This window comes from Squalius cephalus, assembly GCF_949319135.1.
Source record: "Squalius cephalus genome assembly, chromosome: 1".
NCBI classification, from domain to species: domain Eukaryota; kingdom Metazoa; phylum Chordata; class Actinopteri; order Cypriniformes; family Leuciscidae; genus Squalius; species Squalius cephalus.
In genome coordinates, this window is record NC_137122.1 from 12,234,705 (window position 1) to 12,249,383 (window position 14,679).

A 14,679-nucleotide genomic window follows, 5' to 3' on the forward strand; every position below is an offset into this window, starting at 1 on the left:
TAGACGATGAGGTCATGCACATGCGTATTATGTGTTCAGTCTATAGTGTTTCATCGCCATCTGATGGCCTGGCAGCAGAATACAGTGTTTTTAGCCGTTTTCGCGGATCCGGGTGAATGGGGGTCGTTTTGACAACGGTGTCGTCTGTACCCGGGAAACTCAAAGAAAAGACTTCCCCGTTTAAGCATAACTGGGTTGTAACAACCAGACAAGATAAAATGTGATCAGGTGGTGTTGGTTATGTTTCGACATAATCATTATTTGACCTGAATGACTGAACTAATTTATAGTCTCTATCTCTGTAGCACCCCTGAGTGTGTCACTTGTTAGGGCTATGCCCACGCAAGCCACATCTGCATGTCTCACTCTCCTGCTGGAGCAAGCACAGTGCTTAAGGGTCTGCAACTGAAAAAGATGTCTCTCCCCTGTGGCTATCAGGGACAATTATTGAGCATATTACTCTCTAAAGAGCATCTTTAGCCAGTGGTTGTTATACAGCCCCGTGCCAAGTCACTTGCCAGGGCTGTGCCCACGCAAGCCCATTCATCAAGGATGAACACTCATGGCAAAGCGAAAGTCTCGCCTCTCTGCGCTCGTGCTGTTACTGCAGCTCAGCCCCGAAGCAACGCCGTAAGCCGCACCTCCGCCAGGCCAAACGCTACTTCTATGAACACCAGTCCCCGACCCAGCGTGGCGAGCTGCCGTCTGAACGAATTCAGCCCTTAGCCACCCAGGCTGAGGCTTGGAAAGCTATCCCCGGTGTGTCAAAATGGGTTCTGGACATGATGACATGAGGTTACTCGCTCCAATTCCCTCAGAGACCACCGCGCTTCACGGACATAGTCAATGCTTCAGGCATGAAGCACGTGGCTCACGTCCTCCGCACTGAAGTACTGAGCTTACTGGCAAAAATGCTGTCAGGCTTCTATGGCTGTTACTTCCTCGTTCCCAAGAAGGATGGCGGCATCAGGGCCATCACAGGCCTCAGACATCTAAACTACGCCCTCATGAAATGGCTGTTCAAGATACTAACTTTGAAACGAATCCTCATGCTAGTATGCCCAGAGGCTTGCTTTTTCTCAGTGGATCTGAAAGATGCATACTTTCATATCCAGATTGCTCCCCTTAACCATTCTTGAGGTTTGCAATCGAAGGGGTTGCATACCAGTATACAGTCCTACCATTGGACTGTCTCTGGCACCACACATGTTTAAGAAGTGCATGGGTGCGGTGTTTTTCTCCTGAGACAGAAAGGAATGCACATCCTCAACTACCTTGATGACTGGCTCATTCTGGCCCAGTCAGAGGCGGAATTAAACTCTCTCAGATCTGTGCTCCTCAGCCATTTGGAATGCCTAGGACTCAGAATCAACGTAACCAAGATCTCACTGATCCCCAGTCAGAGAATCTCTTCCTGGATGCAGTAATAGACTCAGCCGAATGAAGGTTTGGCTGACACCCAAGCGCGCTCAGACCATCCAACTGCTTTTGACTTGGTTCAGAGTAGGGGCCCGTTTCCCTATCAGAACCTTCAAAGGATGCTAGGCCTCATGGCCTCGACATCAACAGTCCTTCTGCTGGGTCTGCTGCATTGCGCCCCCTGCAGTTCTGGCTGAAACCCCAACATTCAATAGTATTCCTGCTAGAAAATTAGTTTGTCCATGATAAACCTGTGATATTACTTGCATACTAGTCATAATCTGAAGATATAGTACACATGCAAGACAAGGCTTTAGTGGTGACATGTTGATATACAAGATAAATTGCTACAGTCAGTCATGTTATGTGACATCAAATACACTTATTGTATTACATTTTAACATTTATTCACAACACATACCATGACTGTTCACAAACATCTCTGTACCCTACAAACTATGGTAAAAGCACAATAACACAAAGAATGAAATGGCAACTATATTTATATATAAGCAGACAATACTTTATTAGTTTAAATTAGTAACAAATGTGTACATGTCAAGACTGCTAGGTTTTCGGTCATTTGAGAGTTTGTTGCGAGTCCACATCAGGGAATGCACATCTCAACTTTCCTGCATGGGAAAATAAATAGTACAGTGTAGCTGAATGCCACTGCATAGTATACTAGAGGAATCATTGGTAATGGGTCATTGAATTACTGAAAAATTCATTTTCAATAATTCTACAGTTTAGAGAAATTTAAGATTTCTTTTTGTGTTTGATAAAAGTCATGAATTTAGAGAGCATGTTAAAATACCATGTAACAACTTTACAAAAGAACTTTAATGTGTACAATTAAAGTACACATTTAAAATACACTTTGGAGGGGAATTAAAAAATTATATAGTTTGTCATGTATGTGTACATGTTGTAGTGTAATTGTGTGAACACTGTGAGGTGCCATTGCTTCACCAGCTGTCTAGAACAACAACACACGAGTAAAGCGAGTTCAGTTCAACCACATGCGGTCTCCTGTCTTCAATACATTACATGGTGTCAGAAGTGGTTAAAAGTTATAAATTATGGATCAGCTGAAGCCCCCGGGAGCTTTGTGCTTGGAAGGAAACCTAGCCGAAAACTGGAGAGGTTGGATCCAGCGATTTGAACTGTATCTAATCGCGAGTGGAATCTCAGAGAAGTCGGAAAAGATAAAGTGTGCCACTTTTCTGCACGTCGCAGGAGACGATGCAATCAAGGTATTCAACACGTTTACATTTGATGATGATGTTGACGACTTCGAGGTATTAAAAGAGCTGTTTGCCAAATACTGCGAACCACGAAAAAACCTGACATACCTGAGACATTTGTTCTTTATTAGAGCACAAGGCCAAACGGAGTCGATTGATGCTTATGTGACAGATTTAAAGAATAAAGCGAAGGATTGTGAATTTGGAGAACTTACTGAGTCACTGATAAGGGACAGAATTGTTTGCGGTATTACAAATGACCAGATCAGAGGCAGGTTGCTACGGGAACCCGATTTAACCCTACGTAGGTCAGTGGATATTTGCCGTGCCAGTGAAGTGAGTCAAAACCAATTAAAGTCACTGCAAGAAGAAATAGAAATCCCAGTGCACAAAATTCACAAGCAGAAAAATGTGAAAAAGGAAAAAGAGTTTATTCAGCCCAAGAAGTCATCAGGAGAATGCACAAGATGTGGATACAAACACGAACCAAAAAAATGCCCTGCATATGGACAGACATGCAAAGCCTGCAACAAAAAGAATCATTATGCAAAGAAGTGCATGACTCGTGTACAAACAGAGAAACAAAGAAGAGTTCATGGAATCAATCAAGACGAGGAAATGTTTCTTGGAACCATTGAGATGGAGACTGAACTGTATCAAATCAGTGATGAAGTGAAAAAGAAAGAGCTGCAAACTGGAGTACAACAGTGGACTGAAACACTCAAGGTAAACAACCAGAAGCTGATTGTAAAGTTAGATACAGGTGCAGACTGTAATGTCATATCAGTGCGAGACCTGGATGCATTAAAGATTGACAGAAATGACATAAGAAAATCAGGATGTAGTCTAGTGACATATTCAGGCCACAAGATGTCGCCCTTGGGTCAGCAATGCCTTGAATGTCAGTACAAAGACAAGCTGTACACTCTTGAATTTCAAGTCATAGAGCAAAATGCCTGTGCAATTCTGGGAAGAGAATCATGCAGTGCTTTAGGAGTGATAAAAAGGATGTACGAAATAACAAAAGACACATCAAAAGATATTCTGAGTGAATATGAAGATTTGTTTACGGGGCTGGGTTGTGTTCCAGGGGTCTACCAGATTCAGACAAACCCTGAGGTCCGGCCAGTGATTCATGCACCCAGGAAAGTTCCAGTGGCATTGAAAAAGGACATTGAAAGAGAACTGAAACGCATGGAAGAGATGGGTGTCATCAAAAAACAGACTGAGCCCACAGAATGGGTAAATAGTATGGTGACAATAGTAAAACCAAACAAGATTAGGATCTGTATTGACCCCCAAGACCTAAACAGAGCAATACGAAGGGAACATTATCCTCTTAAAACAATTGAGGAAGTCGTCGCAGAAATGCCCAGAGCCAAAGTATTCTCTGTGGTTGATGCAAATCAGGGATTTTGGCAGATCCGTCTGGATGACGACAGTTCTAAACTCTGTACATTTAACACACCCTTGGGGAGGTACAGTTTTACAAGACTTCCTTTTGGGATTTCATCCGCTCCAGAGGTGTTCCAAAGGTGTTTGTCTCAGCATCTGGAAGGAATGGAAGGAGTAGTTAACGTAATGGATGACATTCTGGTGTGGGGAGAAGACAAAAACTCACATGACTACAGACTGAGGAAGTTGTTTGAAAAACTGAGAAGCATAAACCTGAAATTGAATAGAAACAAATGCAAGATTGGCCTAAGTGAAATCAGCTACATAGGTCATGTGCTGAGTAAAGATGGACTGAAACCTGACAATGAAAAAGTGAGAGCTATTCTTGAGATGCCGGAGCCAGCGGACAAGGCAGCCCTACAGAGGTTCTTAGGCATGTTGCAGTACTTAGCAAAGTTCATCCCAAATCTTTCAGAAGTGACTGCACCTCTCAGGAAGCTGCTGGAAGAAAAAACACTCTGGCACTGGGAGAGTAAACAACAAGACAGTTTCAATCGACTGAAAGTGCTAGTGAGTACAGCACCAGTGTTGAAATTTTATGATGTGAGCCAGCCAGTTACCTTGTCGGTGGATGCCAGTTCAGAAGGTTTAGGAGCTGTGATTCTTCAGGAGGGACAGCCAGTAGCATACGGCTCAAGAGCACTAACAGATTGTGAAAAAAACTATGCACAAATTGAAAAAGAGCTTTTAGCAATTGTGCATGGCTGCGAAAAATTTCACCAATATCTGTATGGACGCTGCATTCAGGTTGAGTCCGACCACAAGCCGTTGGAGATTATTTTCAAAAAGCCACTCCATAAAGCTCCGTCCAGACTTCAAAAAATGATGATGAGACTGCAAAAGTATAGCCTGATGGTGAGATATGTTCCAGGAAAGGAGTTGCACATTGCAGATGCATTGAGCAGAGCTTACCTTCAAGAGCATTGCAATCAGGACAACAGAGAAGAGGACGAGATGGAAGTGAGTTTTATACTTCACCAGTTACCTGTTTCAGAGGAGAAAAAAGAACAGTTTCAGTCAGCGACTTTACAGGATGAAGAACTGAGATTAGTCAGAGAAGCGGTTCAGTCTGGGTGGCCAAACTCAAGAAGCCAAGTACCAAAACCTATCCAGCAGTACTGGACTTTTAGAGAGGAACTGAGTTTCACAGATGGACTGTTATTCAAAAACGGTAAACTAGTAGTCCCAAACAAAATGCGAGATGAAATGCTTGAGAGGATCCATGAAGCACACATGGGTATCGTAAAGTGCAAGGAAAGAGCTAGAGACGTCTTGTTCTGGCCAGGGATGGCAAAGCAGATCGAAGATGTTGTCAGCAAGTGTGACATCTGCAATATGCACAGAAACAGCAATCCCAGAGAGCCACTTGTGTCACATCCTGTCCCAGAAAGAGCATGGTCAAAGCTTGGAATGGATTTGTTTCACTTCAGAGATGCGGATTACCTCCTCGTTGTGGACTACTTTTCCAAGTACCCTGAAATCGCTAAATTAAGTGATATGACAAGCAAGTCAGTCATTGCGGTTCTCAAATCAATGTTCGCCAGACATGGAGTGCCAGATGAACTTTTTTCAGATAATGGTAGTCAGTTTGTAAGTGTTGAAATGCGAGCGTTTGCAGCCAGCTGGGAGTTCATTCATACTACCTCAAGTCCTGGATTTCCGCAGTCAAACGGTCAGGCAGAGAGGGCAGTGCAAACAATAAAAAATCTGCTGAAAAAAGCACAAGACAGTAACAGAGATCCATACATTGCTCTCCTGGAGTTTAGAAACACACCGTTGAGTGGAATAGGCCTTTCCCCTGCACAGTTACTCATGGGAAGAAGACTGAAGTCAAAGATTCCAGTATCAAAGAAACTGCTGATGCCCAAGGTTTTCAGACAGGTGCGTAACAGACTGGGTCACAGACAAGTCAAACAAAAGCAATACTTTGATCGTGGGACAAGAAAGCTGCCGGAATTGAAGAAAGGAGAAGGAGTGAGAATTAGACAGGATAACAAATGGCAACCTGCAGTTGTTCTCGACAAACTTCAACAACCAAGATCTTACATTGTTCAAACACCAGAAAGTCGCATCTTCAGAAGGAATAGAAGAGATTTGCTGAAAACAAAGGAGACAGTGTGTCCTTCTTCACATCAAACTGAAGTTGAGGATGATTTACCCCTTCCATCACCAAATTCTGAGCTGAATTCAGAGCAAGAAAACAATATGAACAATAACGCCAGTGCAAGTTGTTCATCTACTGTGAGTGCCAAGAGTTCACCTGTGAGAAATAGTCCATTTCGTGGAGTGGGTAGTGAGAGACTGTCAAGATTTGGTCGGCCTATCAGAGTGCCTAGTAGGTACCGGGAGTAATGCAGTATAGCATCAAGTCCTAAGAGTAACTTAAGTTTAATGTTGTGTGCAAGTTATATGTAAAAAAAAAAAAAAAAAGGGAGATGTCATGTATGTGTACATGTTGTAGTGTAATTGTGTGAACACTGTGAGGTGCTATTGCTTCACCAGCTGTCTAGAACAACAACACACGAGTAAAGCGAGTTCAGTTCAACCACATGCGGTCTCCTGTCTTCAATACATTACATAGTTTATTTTATTAAAACACTTTTGGAGGTCATACTGTAGAAATATTACTATAATCAGTTGTATGAAATTAATAACACACATGACATGACAGTTTAGAAGAGATCAGCTGATCAGAGCACTAAATGAGGATTATATCGTTATCTAGGGCTGGGTGATATAGGCAAAAAAATCATATCTCTCTATTTTTTGGTTAAATGGCGATATATGATATATATGTCGGTACTTTCTACGTTTTTCTATTTGGATAAAGAAAATCTGTATTTATTTAAAAAAAAAAATTCACATCCTGCCTAATGATACAAACAATGTTGATATTGAAGGATACGGAAACAAATATAGTGCATGTAATGTAAGTAATGTAATGTATATTATGTGCAAAAAGGTGGTTCAAATCACATTACATTCTAGCATTGTAGCATTACAATCTAAAAGTAAAAAATAATGATTTTGTTTTTAACCCTTTAAGTGTCACCCCCCTTTTTTTAACAACCTGGTCTCACAGGATTCCGTGAAATGTCCACGGGCCCTTAACTCAAAATCCGTGGAGCCATCACGGAATCGCCCCAAATTCCGTGATGCGGCCACGGATATAACTCCAACGCAAGTCAATGACACTGACCTTCCGTGGTCCACACACGGATACCCGTTTCAATGACGGAATACAGAACTCACTCAACGGACGTGCTTTCTCATTTGGAAACGCCACATTTGAAGTATTTGTTTCTTTTCCGACATCAAATGCCATAATGACGTTAACCTGTCTGTTATTGTAGCTATTGCATTGTCCTGTCATCATAAAATTTCAGTTAGCCTAACCAAAGTCCCGTGATGGCACCACGGACCTCAACACCCGGACCTCTCTCATGGACGATGTAATTTTTCTGGCTTGTTTAGGAACTTATAAGCTTTGGGTCAACTGTGTTGCAATGGCATGTAATTAACTTGACATTTTGTCTCGTCCTGTCATCATAAAATCCTGCTTGATGGCGTTTTACACCTTGCTCGCTTGGCTAGTCAGAACTAAAATCTGTGATAGGAGCACGGAGTGAGTCTGTGGTGAGACCACGGATAACTCCAACGCAAGTCAATGACACTCATCTTCCGTGGTCCACACATGGATATTTGGTTCAATGACAAAGAACAGATCTCACTCAATAGACGTGCTTTCTCATTTGGAAACACAACATTTTAAGTAGGATATTTATTTTCCAACACCAAATACCATAAAGACGTTAACCTCTGTGTTATTTTAGCTATTGCATTGTCCTGCCATCATAAAAATTCATTCTGATTCTGTTAGCCAAACTGAAGTCCCGTGATGGCACCACGGACCTCAACAACCTGACCTGATCACTGGATGTTGTAATGTTGCTCACTTGTTTAAACACTTAAAAGCTTTATTTCGACTGTGTTGCAATGGCATGTAATTTAGTTGACATTTTGTCTTGTCTTGTCATCATAAAATCCAGTTTGATGGCGTTTTACACCTATTGCTTGCTTGGCTATAGTCAGATCTAAAATCTGTGATTGGAGCACGGACCCACACAGCAAAAGGACTCCGCAGCGGATCGGCCGCGGAGGTATCGCGGCTTCCGGAACGGACCCGTGAAACGGACCCGTATCGGAGTCCACTTGCGCGCAGTGACGGATCCGCAACGAAGGCGGATCGCGGATCCGCTGTGGCTCCGCGCTGCATCCGCTCCGCATCCGCGATTAAAACCTTGCATCCGCGGCGGGTCCTTTTGGGACCCGAAACGGACTCATAAAAATTCTGGCTCATCTGGCCCGGGTCCGTTTTGGACCCGTTTATCTCATTTTCAAAATCCCTTCTTTTCTTGCTGTAGGATTAACTAAACAATAGGATAAAACCCGAACTATCACTGGGTCTATAGCCTAGGCTACTACAGCAATATAGACCTATATTAAGCTTAAATCTGCATTGCCTTGTATTTTTAACCTAACAATATTGTAAATAGGCTTAACAGAAAAGTTTCAATACAAGACATCAATTTACTGTACACAAATAATCACTACTCAATGGAAATATAAAATTGACATTTACATTTATGGAAAGTTATAGGTTATAGCCTATTCTGTTTTCAAGTAGCCTATGTTGGCTAGGCTAATCTACATTAATTTTGTGGTCAAAACCTAATTTAGTGCTTTATATGCCTAGGTCTGTGCAAACATAAAATATTTTATCTATTAAGCTACAACTTCAATGAAATGCTGCACTATAAACAGCTAAAATATCAGAAAATGAATAACTGGTGAACGACAAGAAGTTCAATAAAAACATGGTTTATTACTCCTATTAATCAGTTTGTCTGGATGGAGGCGGGACACGTCTTCTCGTAGCCCGATCTGTCGCCAGGTTGAACCACCTGATTGCATGCTTGGTGACCTCCGCATCTGTAGCTGAGCGGGTCACAGTATTTTTTCTCACAGCACCTGTAATCAAACAGACAGATATGTTTATGTTTATGTAGCGTCCAAAGCCAAGTATGCTTACACAATACAATATATGAGATAGGTATTAAGGAGATTAAATTTAAAAAGAAACATGACTTAAAAAAGTTATAAACAGGGCTGTGGTGGTTAAAATAAGAGGTGGGTAAACTATGAATTCGTGATCAGGGTAAGGTGTGCCGCGCCTTTCGCTATCGGATGTTTAAAAAAGACATCCAAAATGTTCAAACAATATCAGTGGTATTCAATGGTTCCTTGTAGAGCTGTAATCGGGCCTTAAAAGTTCGGCCCGAAAAGGCCCGAGCCCGACAGAGTTTTGCCCGAGCCCGACAAGTACATTTTGATTGACAGCTTTTTAAAAGCCCGAACCCGTTTACAGCCCGACTGTCCAAAAGGCCGTCTATCAGCAGTGATAAGAGTGTCGGAGAAAAGCGCGCTTCACACCGCGAGCCGGCACACGCACCACTCGGCGGAAAAGGGAGAGAAAGAAAAAAAGAGACTGCGCCGCACGCACACAGCAGCACCTTTGTCTTTCGTAAAAAAAAGAGTAATTTATACATTTTTTAACATCATTTATTCATGACTAACGGAGCTAGAGGCCACTTGGAAGTTGTAACAAAGAAATAAAATAAGTCCTTCAGAGACCAGCCTCCATTTCACCTCCTCAAGATCCATTTTCACGCTAATCTAAACACATCACCTGACCGCTCATTTACCACGCAACCCAAAGCGCGAGCCCGAGCCCGGCCCGAGCCCGTGTAAAATAATAGAAATTAAGACCGAACCCGACCGAACCCGACCAAACCCGTCGGGTCCCGTCGGGTTCGGGCAAAGATCTTCAGCTCTAGTTCCTTGATCAGAGGACATGTTGTATGTGGATAAATCAGCGTGGTATATTTAAAGTGTTACCAAAAAAGGACATCAAACATCAAAAAAGTCTATGGTATAGTAGCCAGTCTAAAAAAGGCTACACGGTCATATTGGCAAGACCGTTGCTGCGAGGCCGCCCTAAAATTTACAAACTATTTACTTTGTATTAAATATTACTTCGAATTATATACTTACTGAAAAGCAAGGTCTTTGTTGCCATTCTACTGAAGGGCTTTTTGTTATGAACACCCTTCCAGTTTATCTGATGGGACACCTCATCTGTGAAGAGCCTGCCCAAGATGTTCCAGGTCACCCTCTTCACATCCTGGCCTCCAATGGTGGCCAAAGAAGAAATCTAAAAGTCAAAGACATATTTTTTCAAATAGACAGCAAGGTAAACATTTCTAAGCTCAAGTTGAATTTAAAGGTGCATTTAAAATGTTTTGTTCCTTTTGAAAGTGTCCAGAGACGTAGAAAAAGATAGAAAACTTCTATGTTTCTACTTTTTCCATTAAAGAAAAAAAACTGGAAAACTTTTTCTTTTCTAAATGATGTTTTATTAACAAAGTTCGGGAGGAGCACGTTCAGATAATTAACACGAGTGGAGAGCACTAAGCAATCAATGGTAAAAGGTGTATATATACATTCAGCAGTCTCACCTCAATCCATTGACAGTTTTGCAGTATCCCTCCACCTCCACGGGTAGTTCACCTTTGCCATAAGCTGGTCTTGTTGCTGTTTAATGGTTTCCAGCAGGCTTAGGATGTGTACCTCAGCTGCTGTTGACAAACATGAAATATAGCTAAAATGCAGTGTATAAAATATATCAGTGTTTCAGTGTTTATCCTCATTACTCATAATACTGACATTAGTTATTGACATTAGTTAATGACAAAAGTTATTGACAAAGTTTGAAGAAAACATGTAATGGTTGTATTTGTCAGTTATTGCTCACTAGAGCAGGGAATGGTATCGGTCATTCTTCCCCCTTGCCATGTTGGTCTATACGACAGGCTTGGGCAGGCTTCCTCTGTTCGCCGCATGTTGATGGCTGGTGCGGGGGGTGGAGGGAGTTGTGGAGGGACTGCCATTCCTAGCCCATAGTGAGGTGGGTGGTGTGCGAGAGGGGGGATTTTTTTTATTAAATGGTAGTCATCTGTTAACCATGACTGATAATACACATGGGTTATTTTCTATTCACTAATATTTCCGAAATCAGTCCCTACCTTGAGTAACTCTCCGCATGTTAAATGCCGGTGCAGGGAGTTGAGGTGGTGAAGGGTGTTGCTGTCCTGCCCCATGGTCAGGTGCTATGGGAGAAATGCTATGCTTGGCACTCGGCGAGATGGTGGCGCTGAAGGAATGGATACAAGGAGAGGGGAATATCTTTAGCACTAAGAATGGTAACCATAATATTAATATTATGATTTGTTATTTCAATGTTAAGAGATTATTCCTTACTCTGCCAGTGCAATTGGCTTGGGTTTGAGGCTTCAACTGATACACCAGGCAAGTTGGAAGGTTGTGGCATCCTCAGAGATGCAAAGTCACCATTTTCTGGCTATTTTTCACTCTCATCAGAGTCCCCAAAACGATGGCTGTTAAGTAACCATTATGGTTATTGCAATCCCAAAATTGCCAAATATACATATAGTACAAGCATCTCTGGCCTATTTTTGAATGCTACGGGAAATAACCTTCCTATTACTGTAGAAACAAAACAAAAACAAGACAGAACACCCTTACACTGGCTTCCTGGCTCTTTTCTCTGGCAGCGCACCGTCCTGCTCTGCATCAGACTGTAGCTCAGAGGTGTTGCAGCCGGTCTGATATTGAGTCATAAGCCTAATGGCGTCTTTGTAGTTGTCTAAAATTGAAAATGTTAAAATGAACATGAGTTTCAAATTAGCTGTAGAGCTGCACATAATATTATTATTATTGATGATGATGATTTTAATAATTATTGTTATTGTCATCTTATTTAACCAGGTTGGTATCATTGAGAACACAAAATATATCTTACAAAAGAGACCTGGCCAAGAATATCATCAGTAGATATAAATGGAAAATTTTAAACACTACAAGGCAAAGACAATTTCATGTGCATTTTCAGAACATAGAAATAATACGTTATTCCAAGCAGAAGGAGAAGCAACCATGAAATTATTTTTAAACAAGAATTTTATGAATTGGCATACCACAAGTTCTGACGACCTTTACATCATATCTTGGCCAGTTTGGCTCATGCTTCTTCTTGTTAGCAGCTGCCCTTTTCACACGTTCAGTGCTCTTAAAGCTGGGCCAGTACACCATCCCGTCGTCGTACCAGTCAATTGGCACAACAGCAATGTACCGCTCGCTTGAAATTCAATTAGATGAAAAGGCATCCTTAATGTAGAAAGAAAGAAAAGGGGTATTTATTAATCATCAAAAAAAGAATAACATGGACTAAAGCATGCACAAGTGTCCAGTGGATGCCGCTTTTAGCCAGGCAAATAAGTTATATCAATTTATATACAATTTTAGCACATATTTAAATAAAATAGGACTTCTTCTATTAGTAATTATTTTATATTATTTGATTAAAAAAGCTTTATCAAATATAAATCAAGTAACGAAGATCATAGACATAATACAAAAAAAAAAAAACATTAAGCTAAACTTGAAATTATAAATTTGTACATTTATAAATATAATTTATGAATGAGTGTACATTGTTAAATAATGAAATATATGTACAGAAAGAAATGCCTAGTATGGCGTAATTGTATATTTATTAAAATGTCGCTTGACTTCCAGTTACATGTGATTGGTTGCTGCTACGTTGGACGATACTGATTGGATGCCACAAAATAGCAGGTCCCTCCTAATTTGGCAGGGCTTCCGATTGGGCAGCTACCCATTTTGGCGGGCAGCTGTCCTGATTGGTTCAAGCGTCTGAGCCGCCTCGCCAAAGGTCCATGCAGTTGCTGCGCAACAGCCAATGACCGCGCTAGACACAGTTGCTGTGCAGCTTCACTGCGTTATTTAAAAATGTGGCTTCAATATTCTCGAGAAAAGGAGTTTTGCCTTACGCAATATACAAGAGACCTCTCGAAAGGGAACACAAATTTAATTGAGAAGGGTCATAGCACTTGTTGTCCTACTGTTAGTTTAACTGCTTTTATTTGTCTTATTTGTAAGTCGCTTTGGATAAAAGCGTCTGCTATGAATAAATGCAAGTCACAGGTCTTCAGCTGTTTATGAAAAGTCATAAAGTCGTAATTACACGACTGCAGAGCTGTCTGCTCTAACGTTACTGAATGGCGAGTACTACTTGTCACTCAATCTTATTTATATTAATATATTAGAATATATATAGGCAAAGTGACAGCGACGAAAGCCGCGACATGAAATCCGCACTCACGTGGGTCCCGTGGAGTATGACATGGAAAATAGCATTGTGGACACTGAATTTGATGAATTTACTGTTTATCAAACCCCGACGACACAAGAAAGTTAGTGAACTCCACGTTAGTGAACTCTCTGCGGTCCCTCTGCCCGTGTCTCCCCGCTGCGGGGGAGACGCGCTCAAAACCAACATGAAAAACGTAGCTATGTTCACTTAGCGTTTTGTTTAGTTTTTAAACTGTGTAAAATGAGCGGTGACGTTAATCACATACAGTACCGTCAATTTGCTGGATGGTTTCAAGGTAAGACGGTAACGTTAGCTAACATTAGCAGATAAGCCCGTAACGTTAACGTTACTTTTTGACGTTCAAACAGGCGCCAATACCCATTAGTTGTCTGAACCGACTCAAACAGTGATTAAAATGCCGAAGCTTAATTTTCAGTATAAAGAGGATGGCAGATAGACACTACACGGGACAAAAATTGCCAAAATGCAAACTTAATAATGCACAGCTAGCTAAAAGCTATAGCGCTAAACCATTATACCACGAGTGAACATGCTAAAGTTGTCCTAATGTCAAACAACGTCATTACAATCATTAGTACACGACGATTAAAAAACAATGTTTACTGTGAATGTCGCAATAAATCAATACTTACTCAAAAGAGGGTTCAGCGCAAACGTGTCCCAGCGAAGAAAGTCTCGACTGATATCGGCTCTTGGTGTGTGTGCGTAGTCCAACCGTTACAGAAAAGGCGCGTGCGCGTCCGAGGATCCGACATGGGTCCGCTCTGGATCCGCTGTTTGACAGTAGATTTTACGGCGCCGCCCGGAGGCGGAGCTGATCCTCTGGGCGGTGCCATAACGAATGTGACAGTCACAATGGGTTTGGCGACTTGAACGCGGATCCGTTTAGGAGTCTCCTGCTGTGTGGGGAGTGAGTCTGTGGTGAGACCACGGATAACTCCAACGCAAGTCGTCTTACGTCAGTTCGTGATATGGTCACGTAATTTAATCTTTTGATTCGTGCCACGTTTATTTATTCGTTTTATTTATTTACGTTTATATTTTCGTACAATACCAGCACGTTTTTTAAACTAATGTATTGTCAATGGGAAGCGTCTTTCGTGATCACAGCACTTTCTGCCTGTCGGCTGCAGCTGTTTAATCATTCACGAGATCTTATCTTATCATGGTTTATGTATTTTTTAATGTTATTATTTCGGTCTTATTGCCAGGGAAGCTGGA

General features: G+C 41.6%; 1 long non-coding RNA gene across 1 annotated transcript; it reads right to left on the minus strand.

The window, feature by feature from the left end:
* Positions 1-11,367: 11,367 nt before the first annotated feature.
* LOC307164014 lies at positions 11,368-12,446 on the minus strand. The gene is made up of 4 exons (XR_013822189.1): positions 12,239-12,446; positions 11,787-11,907; positions 11,502-11,638; positions 11,368-11,394 (listed from the first exon to the last, which is right to left on the minus strand). It is a non-coding gene; the product is annotated as an uncharacterized lncRNA (long non-coding RNA).
* Positions 12,447-14,679: the final 2,233 nt, after the last annotated feature.